The sequence below is a fragment of the Microtus ochrogaster genome, chromosome 17, assembly GCF_000317375.1.
Source record: "Microtus ochrogaster isolate Prairie Vole_2 chromosome 17, MicOch1.0, whole genome shotgun sequence".
NCBI classification, from domain to species: Eukaryota; Metazoa; Chordata; class Mammalia; order Rodentia; family Cricetidae; genus Microtus; species Microtus ochrogaster.
This window is the reverse complement of record NC_022019.1, coordinates 22578398-22598142: the sequence shown is the minus strand read 5'-3', so window position 1 is coordinate 22598142 and position 19745 is coordinate 22578398. Positions and strand designations below refer to the sequence as shown.

Sequence of the window (19745 nt, the reverse complement as noted above, 5' to 3'; positions counted from 1 at the left end):
GGGATGTGATGCCTACTGGACACCAAGGACCACTTGGGGATGCGCTGCCCATTGGACACCGAGGACCACTCAGGGATGCGCTGCCCACTGGACACTGAGGACCACTCAGGGATGCGCTGCCCACTGGACACTGAGGACCACTCAGGGATGCGCTGCTCACTACTAAGTCCTGTTGCTATTCCTGTGTCATTTTAGCTTTGGGATCAGAAGCTCAACTCCACTCTGCATCTATTTTTTGGCCTTTTCTTTGAGGCAATAGCATCGCCGAGGCTCACAGCTCTCTCCCAGCAACTGCTAGTGGGCCAGGCAGCAGCTGCCTCAAGCTTTGGAGGGAAAAGTGTAGAGCACACATTAAAGGAAAGGGCCTGAGGATCAGTGCAGTTGGCCAAGGGAGTCTGTTCTCAATAAAGGTGACTTCAGGAGACACTAGCGCAAATATTCTGTATGGGCTCATTAGAGCAGCAGTGGGAAAGAATTCACTCAGCTCCCTCTGAAGCACTTAGCAGTGAGCAGAGTCTGCCATACACTGCTGGGCACTTGCCAAGGTTCTGCGTGCTCCCCCGTGGCTCGGACTCAGCTGTCCACTGGCCGACTCCACCAACATAGGCAGGAGCCTGTGGAGAGAGGCGCACTTGCTGCCAGATGTAATAGGAGACTCACTAGGACCACCCGATCTGTCCGTGCCCTCTGGCTCCACCTGGCATCAGCAATCAGAGACGGAAGGAGCAAGGGAGGCTCAGAGAGCTGGGGCTCAGCTCTTGGCCCACACTGGCAAAGAACTCTTCCATATTCCAAATGTCAGAAGGCCTGGCCAGGTTGTGAGACTCCATGAAGCCATTATTCTTATCCACCAACTCTGCCAACCCAGGCTCTCTCTTCTCCAGGGTTCACGTAGATACCTCTTTAATGTGATCTTTATGTCTAAGTCGTTCTTTTCTTCTGTCTCATTTTGATTGAGTTGTTTGACATACTCGATCCATACCCTTCTCACACGCTCCATCCAATTAAAAACAGCAGACAAGCTCGAACACTCCTCCATACACCAAGCTCCACCACTTTCTGCCCTGCCATCAAATTTCCTGTCACAGAGCTGAGCATGCTCCCATGGTAAACCTTTCTAGTTTGGCAAGTATTAGCATTTCTTGAACATATTTCTAGGTTTAAAACACATGCACATATATCATTGTATCTGCTCTATTTGTATTCCTTGGCCTCGCTCCATGTGTTTCTTGCCTGTGAAAATTCATAACTCACAGTGTCGTTTTTCTGCAGGCGAGTGTGTTCCCTTCGCTGCTGCTGAACTGACTTCCTGGTTTCCTGGCTAGATCACCTTCTTCGTGTGCGCCCTTTGCCATACCCAACGTGTCTAACAGCCGTTCTCAGGCGGATCTCTTGAATGCCGCGTTTTTATTTTGTTATTCAATATTGCATTCCTTTCTTTGTCATCAATTAAAATCAAAAAGAAGCTAGTTATTAGTAGTTCCTGTTTTAAAGTAAGCGGGGCACTGTGGAACACAACACGACAGAAGAAGGGACTTGTAGACTTGTTTCCTCCACATACCAGCAACGAGAGCAGACACGTTAACTTCCCTGTGCTACACTTCCCTCTTATTGACGTGAAACAATTGCTGCGGGGATTAAAAAGAATATCCTGTCACACATGTCTGAAAACACTCTAAGACATTCACCACTGGATCTGCAGGGATGGCTCAGCCATTAAGAGCACTTGCTGGTCTTGCAGGGGACCCAGTTCGGTTCCCAGTACCCACCTGGCACCACACCGCCATCTGTAACTCCAGTTCCTGCATAAAGCAAAAATAAAGAAAAGCTTTTTAAAAATGGTATTAACCGTAGACTGACTTTTTCAACCAGGCTTCCATTCACACAGCCTTCTGGCCCACAGTAATCGCAGCGACTCTGCTACACGGCTGTCTGCAGATGGGTCCCTGAGTGTCCATCAGCTCGGTCAGTTTCCCTGTTCCTGCCTCAGAAAGGGTGGCCTCCACCAGGCCTGGCCACTACAGAAATCACCGATCCCTAGGATAATTTTCTCCAATAAATTCAACTACTAGATTTTCAGCAAAACTGCAGCTGAAAGCACAGAGAAAACACATCAATGGTCATCAACTCCCCCTGGGCTTCCCATCATGCTCTGCTGCTCTTCCCCACACATCCTGAAATGAAAAGGATGCTAGTAACCGCTAGCACCTGCCATCAGCCAGACAAGGTGGACACCCAGACACTTCCAAAAGTTAACCTCTGGACTATTGCCCACCAGAAACTCAGCTCACAGCTGGTGGAATACATCACTTCTGTCTACAGCGGCTTTGGTTAGCTTCAAATGATGTCACTTCAAATTTGTTTTGCTAAGAAAAGTTGTTACATCTGAGATACTGCTTTAACTCTGAAGCCTCTACTTAAAGAATGAGGATCTTGAAACAACAACAAAAACTAAATAAATATTAAAAAAAAAAAAACTTCCAACAGGCAGTTGGGTGATACCAGCATATTGTTAACGAAAGTATCATGTTGTAAGTGAGATGGAATTAGCATAAACTCCCTAAATATGAGGCAAAGAGAAATGGCAATGGCTTGGCTGTTGTACTGTCGGCGCATAGCCACAACGACAAATACCTGAGAAAAATCAGCTCACAGAGGGGAAAGGTTCATTTTCCCTCGTAGTTGTAAAGCTTCAGTCTGTGGTTCGTTGAAATGAACATGGTTTGGGAGCCCCTGAAGTGGGGCCTTACAGTGGCAGCACACATCGGAGGACGCTGGTCACCACAGAAAGCACAGAAAGCAGGGTGAGGATGAGGAATCGCGGTCTTACTAGGACTCCTAATCCTACCTCACCAAGGTCCACAGTCCCAATGTCACTGCAGGCTGGGAACCAAGCCTTCAACACGTGGACCTTTGAGAGGAACACTGAGATTGCAATAGTAGAATTTTTAAATATATTTATCATTATTATGCCAGCTTGGCCCAAGAACTGGGTTTCTTACCATGAACGTTACCATCGTCAGGGTTACTTTTGCTATGATGGAACACCATGGCCAAAGCAAGAAAGGGTTTGTTTGGCTTACACTTCCCTATCACTGGTGGTCATTGAAAGAAGTCAGGACAGGCACTCAAACAGGGCAGGAACCTGAGGGCAGGAACCTAAAGGCAGGAGCTGACACAGAGGTCACGGAGGGGTGCTGCTTACTGACTTGCTCCCCCATGACTTGCTCAACCTGCTTTCTTATAGAATCCAAGACCAACAGCCCAGGGATGGCCCCACCCACAATGGGCCAGGCCCTCCCCCATCAAAACCTAGCTAAGGAAATGCTCTCCAGGCTTGCCTACAGCCCAGTCTTATGGAGTTGTTTTCTCAACTAAGGCTCCATCCTCTCCAGTCTAACTTGTGTCCAGTTTACATCAAACTGGTGAGCACAAAAGTTCTCCCTCCAATAGAAGTGCTCAATCATTAAAAATGTGAGACATAGTATATATACACATATATATTATACACACCATCTGAAATGAAATGATGCCTATATCTTATTAGAGAAAAAACCACAACAGGTTGTAGACTAACATAAATCAGAAATCCCGTTTATTTACAATGTTATCCGTATGTAGTGTTTCTATGTGACTACAACCCCACCTCCCCCCACTCACGCCCACCCATCTCCACCCACAGCAGGGGCAGAGGTATAACGGGGGACTTTATCTACAGTGTCAACAATGGTTGGCTATGGCACTTCTAAGGAATGGTCTATTCTGCCTGCATCTCCTAGGGTGTTTTATTTCATAAAGACGTGCATTTTTGTGAGGAGAAAATTAAACTTAAAAATAACTTGGGTGTTTACTGATTCTGTTTGTACTACAGAATGAATGGACAGCTTTGCCTCCAAATCTCTCGAAGCGTAAATGTTCTGGGAGAAGGAAAATAACATTTTTTAATATTTTTGAGCCAGGCACTCAAAATATTATGCCATTATAAAATTCCATGATGGGGCAACAGACCCTCTTTCAGAGCTGAATGTAGCCATGCTGAAAGAGGAGCAGAGCCAGCGGTCTCTAAGTATCTTTCCATCTTTCCGGGAGACTGGAAATAACACTGACCAAGCTGCGGCTTCCTCTTTCAGAAACTGATGCTTCATCTGACACAAGACTCCTCACACGGGAAAGAAAGAGGCTGAGCACCAAGAGGCTGCATCGAGAAGAGCAGGGATAATGCAGGCCACTCAGAGCTGCAAAGGGCAGCTGGCTGCAGGTCTAACACGTCAGGCCGAGAAGGCTGGCTTATCCCTGAAGGAGGTTGGATAGCCACACTCTTCTTGGATAAATCTTGAATGTGCCCATCAGACTCAAATCTTTATTTCAGGCACTTAAGCCTTGCCCAGGAAATGGTTTCAAGCAAATCAAAAGACTGTGCGCTCTCTCTCTCAGTCTCACTTCTGAAGTTATCACTGAACACATTTGGTGCAGATAGCTGGGGAAAGATTATTTCAGAGATTTCTGAACACTGCTGAGCCACAGGCATCTGAGTGCTACGGAGCTGCTCTGGGCTGGGAACACCCACTAAGGACAAACAAAACAGAAGTCAAGACAAAAAATGTGATTTGTTTACTGGGGAATATTGTTGTAACTTGTAGGATCTCAAAACAATAGTCTCAAGTACCCCAGCTTCTAAAATCAGTTTAATCGGAATGAACATTTCTTTAAAGTAATAGGAATTTTACAAGGATAAGATGATAGTTTTTTTTTACAAGTTAATTTCCACTAATAACTTTTATGATAACTTTCTGTATTGTATTTATTTAGTCAGTCACCATTGCATTCTGGGAGGGTCACGAAAAAAAAAAACATTCAAAAATAAATTCTACCCATGCAAACATTTATATTTCACATTTAGCTTTGGGGTCAAATTAAAGAGAATCCCCAAACAGCATTCATCCCACTCAAACCTCTAAGTATATATGTAACCGTGTATCTTTCCATTTTCTACCCAGTTCTAGTACAATCCTACCAGGCCTCAGTAGGACTGCAGAGCACCCTTCGGGAAAATGATGTACATAATTACAAGAAAGCCCCGTCACTTACAGATAATCAAGCTTGACTGTAGGACTCTGTCTTGGGTCATTCTATCCATTTCTATCTACGCCCATTATCCCTGTGCCTTGTTCAGGAGCCCATAAATCATCTCCATGTTGGTTCTCCTGCTCCTAGTCTTTACCCTTCTGAGTAAGTCCCCAGAGAGGTCGTGTATACTAACACCAGTCCTCAGAACTTTCCTTGAGTGGGAAACTCCACTTGAGTACAGGGTTTCCGTGTGCAAAGATGAAAACACTTTAGAAGTCATACATGTGGTACCCTCGTAACCTTTCGAGTGCACTAAATGCAACTGCACTGTCCACTTCCCAGTGATTCATTCTATGCTATATGAGCTCCCTCGGTTTGAAAATAAGGAAAGACAAAATCCTCTGAATAGCTCCCCAGTACACCTAAGGTAAGATTTCAGTTCAAGCCACGGAGCAAAACACATTATCAATCTCATCAGCTTGTGCTCATGCACAGTCCATCCTCACGATCTGATGCCCAGCAATGGTGACTGACCATTTTTTAGGTTCCAAAAACCAAGCTCTTTCTGGGCACCACTCATAGTAATCCCCACCTGGGTAATCTTAACCACCCTCCAGGCATTAATTGATAAATTACTCTCCCCTGGGAGGTTCCCCTGACCGCTGCACCCTCATTATACTCTCGCAGAGAAACCTGGTCTCTCCCAAGTGCTTATCATGAGTTCCAATTATATAATTTTTTTGTGTTTATTTATTTAATGTCATTTCCAGTAAGCTATGGACTCCCAGGAAGCGGGGAATAATGATTATGTTGGTCACTACTGTGTTCTCAGCATCTAGTGTGAACTTGGCACACTAAATACCTATTCATTTGGCACAATGACTGTCTAGCATGCTTTTCTCCAAAAAAACGTTATATCTCTACTGCAAAATGAATACCAAGCTAGGTCACAATGCTGTGTGAGATTTAAAACACATGGGTCAAAAATAATACTTTAACAAGTAGCTTTTAAGAATCAGAAACCACTTGGTGTCCAGCCAACACCAACAGCCAACATGTTGACCAATAAACAGAAACAGCAGAATCTATGACTTCCAAATACCTACTGTGTGTCAAAACGAGTCTCGAAATTTAGAAACGTATGCTCTAAAACTCCGTCCACACAGCACTGTGCACAACTGTGTAACCAGGCAATCGAGCGTGCATCTCTGTAGACAGATACAAGTGAAATAAATAGGTAAAAGACTAGGCTTGGGGTGTGGGGGATGATGGCACAGAAACTATTACTTCCTCTCACATAGGCATGGATCTCTTGAAGAAAGGTGCATGGAGTATCACCAGAGGAAAAAGGAGTCTGGACTCCGTCAGTTCGGTGATAAAATAGGAAGGGAAAGAGGGGAAAGTCACACCAGCGTGAGCGAAATTGATGTTTTGTTGCTAAACAGTTCTCCGTTGATTACAGGTGAGCAGGTGACTCGTCTTTTTCCAGCCCGGCACTTGTATTAACTAGAATCCTAATTTTCCCATGAAGCTGAAGTGTGTCTTAATTACTTGCCTTGAAGCTTATGCTCATCTGAAATAAGCTTATTTCTTTTCCATTGTCGGCTCATCCGGAGCCACCTAATCCACAACCCTCAGCCCAGCGCTCACCACTTCTTATCATTACGGAGAGCAAAGGCAAGCAAATAGCCTTATGGGCGGGTTCCAAACAGATTCATCTCTTTGTACCGTGTACACCAGCCCACAAAACATTCACATGCCTTGTCCCCACCATGAAGCCAGGAGGACACATTCAGTGGCTGTTCCAAAGGACATCCTTCAGTACTGAAACTTATCTTTCCAAAGGTTTGCATTTTGCCAGATTCCCCATCTGTGTGGCTGGTAAAAGGTGTAGATGGCCGTTAATTCTAAGAATACCCAGCCTGCAGGCTGTAATGGGCAGTGGGCTGCTTCTGGCATCTAAGGATAGAGCGGCACTTTAGATGAGATGGTTCATGCACCCTTGTGAGCATCTCAGTTGAAGATGGTGCTAATCTTTTTCTTAAAAATAAAAAGGCTCCAACACCCAACTCTGCCTTTCCCTGGGAGCCCTGGAGAATGGACAAACTTGATTAAGAACAAATTTGGTAGCAGGCATTAGCCAATAAGACTGTTTTGGGGAAGTGGGCTGCCTGAGCAATCACTGCTCCACCGCCATCTCTCAGCACGCCAAGTAACTAACTCTTCTGTGGCCCCTTCCTCAAGGGAGTATGAGTACATTACAGTCCTGGCTTTGGTGGCCCCCATGTGCCTTTGTCACTTGTTTTATAGTTAAGGAGTCTACTTGAGCCTAGCTCCCTTCTTTCCAAAACATTCTCGCCAGCATTCTTGTTCCTGTGTTGGTTGTAGAAACACATATAACTTCTATGGGAGGGAGGCAAAGAAGTCTGAGAAAATATACAAAAACTGTCTTGATGCAGCCAAGTGCAACATCAGTAAATGCAAACCTGGGCGCAGCAGAGACTTGACCCATAAGCCCAGGAACACTGGCCAGATGAGTGAGTCATGAAGCCAGCACGTTAGTATATTAAGGGTATTCCACCGACATGTACTCAGAAGGACCTGCTGGCAGAAGGAGGGTTAGCCAGGGGTGGGGTGGGGGTGTTAGAAGACAGCATCAAGACATTGGAAACAACTTCCAGGATACCAAATCATTTGACAAAGAGAACCTGGTACTTTGAAATACGTCCTAAATGGTCAGGAAGGAGATGGAGACTGTGTAATTATCAACACAGGATTATCAGATTTGCAGCATCTCCATGCTTCAAGGAACTGAAGGATGTCTACCTAAGAAACAGAAATCCCCCAAACCTTTCCCACGGAGGAAACAGGAGAAACATGCTTAGTCCAATGATAAAAGAATGGAGAGCTTCAAGCTATCAGCTGCTCTAGAGGTTCTGTTTTTAATTATTTTAAATAATTATTTTAATTTAAATGCATTTGATCATATTCTTCCCTTCCCCCATGTTCCTACAGATACTCTCCCCTCCCTATCCACCCAACTTTAAATTCTTTCTCAAAAAAAAAAAATTCTAATGCAACAACAAAACCTCCCCAAATCAAGAAAACAAAATAGACACACAAAAAGAAAACAGAGAAATAAATTGTAGAGTCCATTGTATGCTGGTCAACTACTCCTGGACATGAGGCCTGTCCTGCAGTGGAGGCCACGCACAGTGCCCCTCCACTAGAGAAAGCTGATTATCCCTCTCCCAGCAGATGAAGTGACAGCTCAGTTAAACTTTATCCTAGTGGTCAGGGTTTCATTCATTCATTTATAAAAATACAGGAAGAAAAAAAGAAAATCTATCACACCGAAGATGGACAAGACAAACCAACAGAAGGAAAAGAGCTCAAAAGAAGGCACAAGAATCAGGGACCTACTTGTCTGCACACTTGGGAATCTCATAAAACACTAAATTGGAAGCCATAATATATACCCAGAGGACCTGGTGCAAGCCCTGCGCATGGCGCCTCCGTCTCTGTGAGTTGAAGAGCTTTGCTCGTGTTGATGGAGAGGGCCTTGTTCTCTTAGTATCCTCCATCCCCACTGGCTCTTACAATCTCTCCACCTCCTCTTCCATAAGTTTCCCTGAGCTCTGAGGGCAGGGATGTGATGAAGACATACCATTTAGGACCAAGTGTTCCAAGGTATCTAACTCTCTGTAATGTTTGGCTGTGAGCCTCTATATTTGCTCCCATCTGCTGCAGGAAGAAGATTCTCTGATAATGGCTGAACTATGAGGATTGCAGAATGTCATTAGCAGGCATTTTATCACTACATATTTTTTTTCTTTAGAACTGTATTATTTGATTTTTACCCCAAGTCTTTGGGCTATCTAGTCTCAGGTTCTTGGCCACCCAAGAAGTCCTGGGTATGAGTTCTAGCTCCTAGAGTGGGCCTTAAGTCAGATCAACTATTGGTCGGTTACTCCCTCAAGCTTTGTGCCCCCATTTCACTAGCATACATGTCTTGTAGGCAATACTAGACTATAGATCAGAGGGTTTGTGGCTGGCTTTGTATTTACAGTTCTCTTTGCTAGCATGCAGAATACTATAGCAAAGACACTGGAACGTGGGGGTGAAGGCTCTATTTATGCACCAGCTCAACATCTCCACGTTCGATAAGTTGTGTAGGTGTTGTCCTCAGGGATGGGGCCTGTCAAGAGGTTCTTAGAGCAGAACAAGATGGTGGGGCTACATCATTGGCTTTCATCACTAGTGAGCAGTGAGAAAGAATTCGAGAAGGCAGGTGGAAGACAAACCATTAGCCAGAGGAGAGGCTCCGCCACCAGGGTTACAGCCCAAAGCAAAGATAAACATGGATTTGCCATTCTCACTACTGTCTCCCACATGCTGGCTTGGAGGCTGGCCAAGGCAGCCTGCCAGAGAGAGCTCCTTCCTAAGCAGAGAAGAGGAGAAAAAGGACAAAGGGCGCTGTACCCAGCTGAGGAGGGAAGAAAGCACACACATGATGAGGCATTCTCATGAGCTTCCATGAGCAGCTTCTATGACAAAACACTTCAGAAGCCTCCTTAGGGCCACACGAGGGTCACAGGAGCAAACAAAGCAACTGAAACAACTCTCTGACTCTCCCGCCATGTTCAGGTGGCTTCTCATGACACTCTGCAAAATCCAAAGACGGGAAGACACCAGGAGCACTTTCTCTGTGGCATCCCCCTTCTAGCCAGGACTAGTCCAGACTATCGAAAATTCTAGGATGGAAAACATTATCTGATTTTCAAGAATAAATGCTGGGCTGTGTGTAGTGGCACACACCTGTAAATCTCAACACTTGAGAGGCAGAGAAGGAGGGGTCTTGAATATTGATGTCAGCTAACCCTGGCTCTGTTGTTACTTTGCAACTGCAATTTTGCTACTGTTACGAATGATAATGCAAATATCTGATATTCCTGGTTTATGACCCCTGTGAAAGGATCATTCAAACCCCCAAAAGGGGTCGCTAGGGACAGGCTGAGAACCACTGCCATATACTCTGTTTTTTTATAAAGTCTTTGTCTTTGCAGGATCTGACTAGAGAGATACATAAGATCTCTGTATTGTTTCTTACAATAGCATGGGAACTCACCATTATCTAAAAGTTAAAAAGTATAATTCAATTCAAATGCCGTCCACATATGTACAGCATCCTCCATCAGCAAGGTCTCTTCTCGTTGTCTTTCTCTCCCAGGGCTCCTGTCCTCTATGATGCTCACACGCACGGCAAGTCTACTGTCGAAACTCTTTGTTCTCCTTGTTATTCTTACACCAGTAAGCTCTTCGTGGACCCATTCTTTAGCTTTTCATAACTTGGCCTTTGTGTGTCATTGGCTCGGTGACACTTTAGAAAAAATGAGGACCGTGATAGGCTTCTCTTGTTTGATTGTTCAGCCTTCAGTCTTAGCTCAGACAGAGCCAGAATATTAGTATTCACACAATACTAATTAGGAGGCCACCTTATCTTATTTCATATCATCTAACAAGCTCTAATTCGTTCATTTCATAATTAAGCATTTAATTCAAAACAGCTCTCTTTATGGATTTCTGCTTTCTTTCTCTTGGTCTCTGTACCCCTTGATCTCCTTTGGGAGCTCGTGGACTAAAAACTGGCAAGAGAAACTGCAGCCAAGAGCTGGGCATTACGACAGAACAAGAAGGAAAAAGGCCAGCCCCACCCCAGCCACTCATTCACTTAGCTAAAATACCTGCTATCAGAGGAGCAGGGAAACAACAGACATAAGGGTGGGAGCCATGCTCCTCTCCCAGAAACTGATGGTGGCTGAACATCACTTCTTGGCCACAAGCAAGAGAGAAAGAAAATCACTATTTATCACCAAATGAACGTGCATCAAAGATCTCTCCAGTTCTTCACTACAACTCCACAAATCCTTCCTGTAACATATAACGTGCTTCCTTTAATGACCTCATGGTAAATTATTTATATTCGGCAATGTACCTTTTTGTCATCTTCTATTTATGTTTTAACTCTAGAGAGCCTGGGTGAGATTATAAGCTAAACAGAAAGAGTCCTAGCCATTCCAGGGCTGTCAAGTCTAATGGGCAGAGCCGGGTGATGGCACAGGGCAGAAGACTGAATCTCCTGTCTGGGATGGCAGTGCATGACATATCATTGGTGTCTGCATTTTGCTGACTTTTCTGGGCTGCCCTTCATTAAGCTTCATCTCCAGTCCTTTCCTGCATCTCCATCTGCAGCCTAGGGGCTCCTTACTATCTTTGCTTATCACCAGGGCTACTTCCCAGCCGGCCTCATGCCCCCAGTCCTTCTTCCATTGATCTGTGCCCCACACATCCACCAGCATGGTCTTTCTAAGCTCCAGATCTAAAGTACAATGTCCTCATCTACAGCAATGCATACAGAAACACTCTATCCCCAACGCCGGCTCTCTGAAACATGCCTCATGACAATAAATGAACAAATAAATAGAAAATCAAGCGGGTTCTGCTATTTCTTGTGGGGACCTCCACAGAAGCAGACCTAGAGACGGAATGTAAGTGCAAGGTATCTACTTGGGAAGGAATCCTAGGAAGAACTAGTATTAAGAGTGGGATGCATCGCAGCCACTAACCCCAGGTCACCAGACAGCCTCTCTGGTTATTGAGGATCAGTTTCATGATGGACTCCAGGACACAGGACCAAGCATCCATGGTTATCATGTCCTAGGGATGATCCAGTACAGTCATGCTAATGTCCATCCCGAAAGCCATTTACTACACTACACTACCAAGCTATCCAACATGTGGGAGGAGAATGGAGATTGTTACAGAAGAAGCGTGGCGTGTCTGACACCGAATATGAAGCTGACTCTGTCTGTTCCCCCAGCGGTGTCTCTGCACATTCCCAGAGGGTCTTGGCAGGATCTGGAAACCAGTACTATGACTAGCATGTCATGAGAGTCCAGTGAACACAGAGTTGAGATGGGCTGGCTGAAGACACTAAAGCTCAAAGTCTTTAGTGGACCCTGCAACTCCTCTGAAGACCATAATGGATTTGTGTGCTTTTCTGGAAGTAAAAATGTTCTCTCCAAACAGCTGGAATGAAGTATTAAGAGTCTATAAACCATGGGGCCAAATACAGTACCATTCATGCTCAATAAATGTTGAAAAAAATAGTCTCAAAGAAGACATTACAAATATCCCTAGGCTAGAAAGAAAAAATAGCTCTTAACCAGTAAAATCATAAGTACATTTTCACTACTAGAACCAGACAACGGTATACTGATCACCAGTATACATAAGACAGTCAGTAGTCCTTGTAGAAGGCATAGTTTAAAGACCCATCATTCATACTATTTGAGAGCAGAAGTGTTGAATTTTATTTGTAGATATTTACATACATATAATGAGACATTTTAGGGGTGAGACCCAAACATAAAACAGTTATATTTTAAACTGGGCGGTGGTGGCGCACACCTTTAATCCCAGCACCTGGGAGGCAGAGGCAGGCGGATGTCTAAGAGTTTGAGGCCAGCCTGGTTTACAAGAGCTAGTTCCAGGACAGGCCCCAAAGCTACAGAGAAACCCCCTGTCTTGAAAACAAAACAAAACACAGTTATGTTCTATATCCATGTCACCTAAATAAAACTTTATCCTAGACTTTTAATATACCCACAATCTAGACAGCAGCTCATCCCCACCCCATGATGTCAGGTATGGAATTTTCCACTTGTAGATTATAGGCTTTCCAACCAGGGCCACTCAACCTTACTTTAGGCATTTATCACCTTACATGTTATGAAAGACTTGCCAATATGCAGCCAGGAATAAACCCTATGTAGAAGACAAACACCTAAGCAGGGGGGAAGTAAAGGTAGGAGCGATTGGAACTTAGGCTATAGGGTCCTCACCCACTCTCTGTCCCCAGGATGCATCAGGATAAAGATCTTCCTCAATAGCATCTAAATAACAATGGTGACTCTGGGCTCTATCCTGTGTGTGCACAATGGCTTCTGAGGCTTCCTAAATGCACGTGGTGTCCCCTTGCAAAAGGGACCAGAGCTGAGACTTTAGTCACTTGAAGTCACTAAACACCTCATTCAAGATATCCCCACCATTTGGGATGCTAGCCACCAAGCCTTGGCCTCACTCCAGTCTGGATAATTACGCGAGGCTCGCAAACTTCACTCTCCAGTGCCAACTAAATAAAGTATTCCTTCGGACTTACAGCCACAACCTTTGTTATGTTGTTGCGGGCTCACAAAGAGCTTCTATACTGGGGATGGCTATATTTGTGAAAAACATCAATAATCCTGGTGTGACTCTACAGTGGCAGGAAGTATATTCTAAAATATCACTGGTTAAGTTAGCTTTTCATATTCTTTAAATATAAAAACTATTAGAAAATGGCAATGCTGTTTTCTCCATATTTTAAGCTTCTACTTTTTCACTTGGAGGGAGACTGAAATATTTGCATTATTACACAGAGGAGAAGGAATGATGGACTAACCCCACAGAGCAGATCTGGAGTGTTTCCCATATGCCATGCTCGGCTGCAGGTCCTGAATGCTGTTCCAGAAAATAATATAAGCTACAGAGCTTATTTTATCAAAAATAACTGTACACACTTTCCAAAAAAGAATAAATTTGATCCTTTCTATGCTATCCCGTTTTGAAAAATCTGAATATTTCTTAAATGACCACACACACAGATCTTCCCATCAAATACTAGTTCTGCCCACAGGGGTCTGTAGACTTTTCAACTTCATATGCACGCAGATGTGCACAGAAGTAAAGACATTTTTAAGAGTGAGAAGAGATGCTTGGCTGGTTAGCCTGGAGGGTGGCCATGGCATGCTGCTTATGCATCTCCTTGTCTGTTTTCAGTAATAATCCTGTTTTGGTGAGTGAGAGTTTACGGGTTCTAAGAGCAGAAGATGACATAAGGAAATTGAAACTGTAAACATCTTTTATTCGAACCATCTCTTAGCACATTAAAGAAAAAAAGCAAACTGACTCCAACTATTTTCTGTCACAAGGATATAAACAGCAGAAGGAAAAGGGCATTAAGTGTTGTGTATGATTTGTTTGTACCTATAAGCACATTATCTTATATGAGAAAGTAGGAGAGGGAGACTAGATTCCAAGATTCCAGCAGATTAAATGCATGACTATCAAATATTTAACATCCTACTATACAAATACATTTAAAAATGGTTCAGAATATTTTTTTTCTTAAATAACCTTGAAATTTAGATTGAGCTCCAGAGTTCCAAAACAAACACCTATCATGCAAAAACTATATTCAGATACCGGAAAACGTGGTGTGTTTTTATTTGGGTAAACCAGTAAAGTTCACTGGAAATCTACCAAGCCATTATTGTTTGAAAACCTTCCTGGCTGGAGCGAATTAATAGCAGACTTCTAAGGTTAAGCTAGACATGCTGCAAATCAATTGATCCCCCTACCAATCTGCTAAGGTGCATCTTTTCTGGCGAGAATGCCGCTTCAATGGTACTTAATATTGTCACCACATTGCTCCCCCATCAGTCCACTCTGGTTCCTCCACTGAAGGTGTTGTATTATAGCTAAATGTTGACTCTTCTCATCAATGACAGGCAATGGGGAAGACAGATTCTGTACTAGCAAAAAGAACCCCAAAATGTATCATGCATGCAATACATTTCCTAAGATGAGAAGACATGCTAGAGCCGTGCATAAGTGCTCTAAGTTTGCCACCGATAATATTCATGATCATTTTTGAGTCGGAGAACTATCTGGATTATAACAGTCTGGTCTTTAGAGACTTACCTTCTACCAACATGTAGAGCCCCTGGAGAGACGGCTCTGCTAGAACCCTGAAATAACTATGATGCAGTACATTCAGTTCCAGCCTCACTAAAGGCCCTAGATCATGTGTGATGGAGAAAAGGAGGCTACTGTAATTTGTCAACTGTAATATCTACACTCACGGAGAAAGACAAACTGACCAACACAATCTTGAATCTCACCGCTGTCAAAAGTTTACACACTGGGACTGTCAAGATAATGCAGGTGGAAAATGACTTGCTGAGCAAGCATAGAGACTTGAATTTGTTGAAGAACAAAAACACGTCTAATTAAGAAAAATAGTGGTGTGACCTTGTAATCCTAGCACTGGGGAAACAGAGACAATGCATCCCTGGGGGCTCACTGGCCAGCCAATCTAGAGTAACCAGCAAGTCTGAGGCCAGCAGAGACCCTGACTCAGAAAACAGAGTGAAGTGTACTTGGGCAGATGGGACCACATCCAAGTATGCCTTCTAGTCTATGCATGAGAATGAACCTGTACCCAAGGTGCACGTGTGTACACACACACACAAACATGTTTTCACACACACAAACCCTCACACAGAATAAGAAATTATTAAAGATTGTTCAAATCTATAGGGCTGGAGAGATGGCTCAGTGGTTAAGAGCATTGCCTGCTCTTCCAAAGGTCCTGAGTTCAATTCCGGGCAACCACATGGTGGCTCACAACCATCTGTAATGAGGTCTGGTGCCCTCTTCTGGCCTGCAGACATACACACAGACAGAATATTGTATACATAATAAATAAATAAATAAATAAATGAATAAATAAATAAATAAATATTAATTTAAAAAAATCTATAAACAACTAGCAAGGCACTGAGCTTCCAGGTGTTGGGAAAGAGGTGGGTTCATGGGACTGAATGCAGAATAAATTGTGGGCAGGGCATCCCAGACCACAGTCTAGCCCTGTGTCCACAATGATCTTGACTTGTAATTACCATTGCACTCTCTGAGTATCCTGATTTAATCCCTGCTACCAATTCTACGTAAATAAAGGATGAAGATAGAACAACTCAGAGGAGAAAATCATCAAATATTTCCCAGGGAAGGTACCCTGTGTGTTGTCACCAGGCCGCCGCACCCCCTCCCTGTGCCTCAGTTATACTTAGAGTTAAAGGTCCAGCTAGAGAGCCTGGCTCTCTACTTCCCTTTTAGCAGTAAAAGGCTGCCATCGACTCGCAGACCTAACTCAAGTTTTATAACATCCCAGAGCACCTGACAGTGGTGAAAATGTGCTTACAGTGTTTAACAATTCTAAAGGGAAGTATGTGTGAAGGGTCCAAACCTTCCTCCCATTTTGGTTGTTCTGTTTACACCTGACTTAAGAGGGCAATCGAAATTAGCTGCTTCGTTTCATTCAACAATAACCACACCATTCTTATCACAACCCCAAAAATTCAAAATTATCTTAACAGTTTAAAAAAGAGATCGGTCCACCTGTCTGAAAGGAAACTTGTCGGTGTGTCTTCCGTGGAGGGCTTCAATACCCAGGCTACAGGCTGAGTATCAGGATGTACAAGCAGCTGTCACTGCTTTGTTTTTCATTCACAGTAGGTGGTTGCCTGGCAACAAAATACTATTGTCTGTTTCTGTGATCTATTGGCCAATTCTACTGGTGATAATGCTTTTACAGTTTAAAACAGGGCCACCTTTCGGACAAAGAGAGATAAGCAAAAATTCTAAGGCTGACAATAATGTATATATGTGATATATATATATGAATACATTGCATGTACCCTAAAATTATGTGTATCAATTTATGACTGTATGCAGACATCAAGATATATTTAGAACATGTTTGTGCTATTATATACATTCTTTTCTAGTCTTCACACATCTAGATTTCGTAGGCCCACAGCCAGCACGTAAATCCATGTGGGAAAATCAGAATATGAACTAGAGAAATCAAAACATAGTGAGAATCATTTTCTCAGCAACAGCAGTGACTTCAGATTTGTCAGAAGTGTCAAACCCCGTTCCCTGAATATGAAGTCCTCCAGACGGCAAGGCTCTTCTTCCTGCTTATACAATAGTGGGGACGCTTTCCATCTCCTTTAATCACCCCACATATTAAATAAGCTGTTTTGCTTAACATGTGCTGCCAGTCCGTTCAGAGATCACTCAACTAGTGTTGCTGTTTACACATAGGAATCTTTAAAATTTATTCGCCTTAAAAATAATTGAATTGTTCTCCCTGGAATAGACTCCCATGATTCTCCACTTTGTTTGGCTATGAGTCCCTAGGGAATTACAGTCATGTTATGTTCCTCTTGCATAGTTCACCAGCTCACAAATAAAATAACACAATGTGCTCAATATAAAGTTGCCAGCATTACCCTGCATCCACTGCTGCTTGCTTTCCATTGACAGGTTACTAAAGATAAGAATTACAATATTCTTAAGATGTACAGACAACATCAAAACAGTAGGAAGGATTTCAAGCTCGACAATATTAAAGGCAATCGGGCTTTGAAATGAAGAGAAATCAAAGTCATTTATACGCATTTCTGGAACGGAACTACACAACGTCAGGACAGTCTCGGGATTTTACACAATGCTCATCCGTCTTCTCTCACGGTATTTCAAAAGCACTTTAACTAATGCTTCCCTCTAGAGGGATGAAATTCATTACCATTTGCAAATCTGCATATTACAAGAAAGCAGAATAATCGATATCCATTATGTGGACAGACATTATTACTATAAGTCTCCTATCAAAAGTGCAACGCTAGCAAAACAAAAGCAAAGTGTGTTAATCACGACCTAAGTACTAGACAAAATTACTACTTTTCCAGAGAGCGGTCTTCAGCAGAACGTAGCTGCCTCCCAGTAGAGCTCTCAGGGATTTCACATCTCAACCTACAAAAGACCCACCACTTTCTTCTTAAGCACCAGGGTCTCAACCATCAATCAATTTCCTTTCTCCTTTCTCCACCGTCTTCAGATTCCTTAAGCACCCTTCATTACTTCCTCCAAAGGACCAAACTCAAATTTTCAGCCCAATTTGCTGGGAATCTCCCCTTGTGCACTTGTTTCCTGCTTTCTGCTAAAGCTACTTTTAAAAATCGCTACCAGCGAACAAACATGATCTTAGCAAAATTTAAAAATGTGTAAGGTTACAACAGACAGCCACTGCGGAAGGGGTAGTAAGGCGACCGGTGTAAACTGAAGGAAGGAGGGTGGCTCGGTTACACACACTGGAATGTCTATACCTTAGAACTGGGCTTCCCCACCTGTCGACCCCACTTCCCCCATGTGCTCGCTGCAGGATGACAACCACAACACTCCAGAACCACCCCCCCTCCAGGGAGGCGGGGTTATGCCATCAGCCAATCAGAGCCCGCGATCCCGGGTGTCCAACCTATGGGGTGGCTGTGGCCGTGCAGGGGGAGGACATGGGGTGGTCCGGGAGGGGCCGCGTCCCTGGGAGGAGTGCACGTGTCCAGAGAGGCTGGGAACCCGCGGGCGTCCAGCTGCCGAGGCGCCGGCTCGGTGTCCGAGTCCAGCTGCCCAAGGCCGCCTTGGGCAGGGCAAGGCAGGCGATCGTCCGCAGAGAAAGACCTGTCCAAGTGTCCAGTTCCCGGCGAGGGGGCAGACACAAATAACAACAATAGTACCTCGCGCAGACCGGTCGGGGAGGAAAGTTTCTGGCCCGCGCCAGAGTAGAGACCGCCAAGGCAGGGAGATGCTAAGCAAGCAAGACAGGAGGGTGACACTGTAGGAAGAAGCAGACAACCGGAGGGCTGCACTGGCAGGACGGGGTCCCGGGTGCGGTCCCCGGGAGGCGAGCAGCGGGGTGCGCTGTCCAAGGTGCAAGGGAGGCAGTTGGTGCTTGGCAGGCGCGGAGCCCAAGCGGACACTACCGGCCCGCGGCAAAAAGAGAGGAGAACAGCTGTGTGGGGCACCGGGCACCCCCAGCTCGTAAAAGTGCGGGAGCCTGGGGAGCTGCGGGGAAGGGCGCAGGGGGGCTCCCCCACACCGCTGCCTTCCAGCCTCACCTCCAGCTCCGCTCCCCTCCCCCCTCGCCCACTCCTCTCGGTGCCCGGTCCCCGGGCCGCGGCGGGGGCGGGACCGGGAACCCCCTCCCCACGGACTGCCAGTCCCGACGCCCTGGGGATGCTGCGGGCCGCCGAGCCGCTTACCTGGGGCCACGGTGCGGGGATTCAAGGCAAGCGACCGCGGGGCGCGGCGCGGCTCCTCCTCGCCTCGGCGTCTCCTCCGGATCGCGCTTCTGCCGGACTCCGTCCGGGGCGCAGAGCAGCCAGACGGGGCCAGACTGCAGCCGCCGCTCGCGCCGCCGCCGCTGCCGCAGACAGAGGACGCCCCGTGGCGGCTGGAAGCCTGTGTGAGTAGCAGCGCCCGGGAGAGTGGGATCTGCTCAGGGGCGCTGGAGACTCCGCGGCTCGGGGCGCGCGGGCGTGCGCACGCGCGCCTGCCAGTGTGAGTGAGTGTGCGCGCGCGCGCCCAGGGGTGGGGGGAGTCGCGAGGGGCGGGGGAGCGAAGCTGAAAGATGCTCGTAGGGACCGAGGCAAAATTCGTCGCCCCCGGAAATCCGTAAAGCGGAGGAAGGATGGGCCGTCTGTCTCGACCGGAGGAGCTGCTGGCCCCGCGGTGAAGCCAGTGGAGAGGGCGGCGTGGCGCGCTTGAGCTCTGGATCCCGACCGGCCTGGGGCCCGCTGAGCGCTTGGCCACCGACACTGCACAAGTCGCTCCCGCAGCACTGGGTCGCGCTATCCCCTCAGGGGATGGGCCGAAGGGCTCGTGCCACTGCCGCCGGTTTGGATTTCTAGGCTGGACGTTCAGGGACAGGTCGTGGTACTCCACAGTTGCCA

The 19745-nt window shown here is 45.6% G+C and overlaps 1 protein-coding gene across 4 annotated transcripts in view; it reads right to left on the bottom strand.

Annotated features, from left to right (window-relative positions):
- The window catches only part of LOC101997947 (ecto-NOX disulfide-thiol exchanger 1), a 468349-nt gene extending 449030 nt beyond the window's left edge, over window positions 1–19319 (bottom strand). For all 4 annotated transcript variants that reach the window (XM_005355649.3, XM_026783288.1, XM_026783287.1 and 1 more), the window contains exon 1: window positions 19056–19319. The gene's annotated coding sequence lies outside the window, so the exon portion shown is untranslated. The remainder of the gene's footprint in view (window positions 1–19055) is intronic.
- Window positions 19320–19745: the final 426 nt, after the last annotated feature.